Here is a 1,861-nt window from a genome sequence, read left to right as displayed (position 1 = left end):
ACTAAGATGCACATGCATTTCTAATCTCTATATATCAGATTATTACTAGTCACAGTTGATTATTTTCTGAGCTCCTTGGCATCTGAGTATGGATATAAAGTCATCAGGTAGATTTCAGTGTTAATGTTTTTCACATCTACTAATTATTAAGGAGCAAATTTTTATGCTTTGAAGAATTATTTTTTTAATCATTATTTTTTTAATTCTTTATAACTACATTAGAAGAAGCATTTTACTACAGCTTTAACATATTCAGTAACACACTCCAGAGCAAGAGTACATCTCTTTCACAAGTGGGTGAAAGTTTCTAGGTTCACAGTTGAATTAATATAGTTATATATTATTGAACTCAGTATAAGCCCTGTAAGACATAAAATTGGATGAGTTTTTAACCTTTAAAATGTTCTCCATTTCATTTTAGAATATATTGTTCTTTGCAGAAAGACTCATTGTTTTTGCTACTAACACTGAGATGTTGGTGCTTGCATCTCTAATCTGTATGTATCTGATTATTACTAGTCATAATCGGTTGCACTTGGATCCTTGGCACCTGTGTATGTCTATAAAGTCATTGGACAGATTTCAGTGGTATTGTTTATCACCTCTACTAATGAGCATGACGTAAATTTCCATGCTTCCTCCTCAAATACAATACATTTTTTAAATGTGTTGATTTTGTGTGTGTGTGTGTGTGTATATCACACAGAACATGCCAAACCATCTCATTCGACTATACACCCACTTCCCAGATGACACCCTCCCATAACCTCCCTCCCCCCGTTAGAGCCCTTATACTCTGATATCCCTGCTGTTCTCTGCTGTGTTGGCACCTCCAGCCATTCCCCACTACTTGCCCTTCTGGTGAACCTAGTCAGCCTATCTAGAGGTCTTTGTTTTAGGAGGATCAGCTGTTCCTCATCTATCAGGAATCAGTTGTCAATATTCCTTTAGATAAGATTGGGGTCTGCTGTTCATTTTCCCAGTTCTGTGCTGGGTTACTATCTGGGAGTCCCTTTGGCCACTCTGGCCAACAACTCAAAAGAAAGTATCTCCTATCTGACATTGTCACTTGTTATGTAGCCTTTAGCTATGCATATGGACTCTTAAGAAATTATATTGGCCCCTTTAATCTTTGGTTATATTTTCCTTTTGGGTGTTTAAGGCCATAGAGTTGGCCCAGATAAACCAATTTGTTTTTACTCTTAAGGTCATTTGAGGATCTGTTCCTCAGGGGTCACATGGGCTTGGGAGGAGCCCCTGGCTTCTTTCTTTTACCAGTTCTCCCTATGTGAAGATAAGTCAAAGGTCCTGCTTGACCATGGTTGGCTTCGCTTGGAAGAATGGAGGAAGTGATTCCTCTGTGTTGACCCTCCTCTTTGGAGACTGAACACTGGTTCAAGTCCATCTGGTGGGGCCTCCTTGGCCTCCTTGATCAAGAGGACAGGTGACCACCACCATTACAGGACATTTTGAAAGATGCTCATAGTCCCCTGGAACTAGTTGACCTAGAAGGGCAAGGAGCAAAAAGTGTTCTTTATGTCCCTCTGACCAAATTATTATAGGCCTCAAAGTATATCCAAGAAGGTTAGTTCCATCAGTCTGGTACTTTTAATTACTCTGTGTCATGCAGATAAATCTAGGGCAAAACCAATTGTTCTCAGATACATCTTACTTAGACATATATTTCTTGATCTGCTGTGTATAACTTGTCAGTAGGTTGTAGGAGTATCTGGTTTTCAAAACTAGCTAGGAATTATTTAAGGTGAGCATTGACTTACCCCTCCATCATGGTTTTCCCACTTAAGATGCCCCCATTTCCCCCCTTTCTCCCTTGTTAATACCCTTCTCCTATGGTCCTAGC

At 39.4% G+C, this 1,861-nt stretch overlaps 1 pseudogene; it reads right to left on the bottom strand.

Annotated features, from left to right (window-relative positions):
* The window catches only part of LOC103734597, a 22,650-nt pseudogene extending 20,864 nt beyond the window's left edge, over window positions 1–1,786 (bottom strand).
* Window positions 1,787–1,861: the final 75 nt, after the last annotated feature.

This window comes from Nannospalax galili, unplaced genomic scaffold, assembly GCF_000622305.1.
Source record: "Nannospalax galili isolate Female #2095 unplaced genomic scaffold, S.galili_v1.0 scaffold1436, whole genome shotgun sequence".
Lineage (NCBI taxonomy): Eukaryota > Metazoa > Chordata > Mammalia > Rodentia > Spalacidae > Nannospalax > Nannospalax galili.
This window is presented reverse-complemented; position numbering and strand designations above follow the sequence as displayed.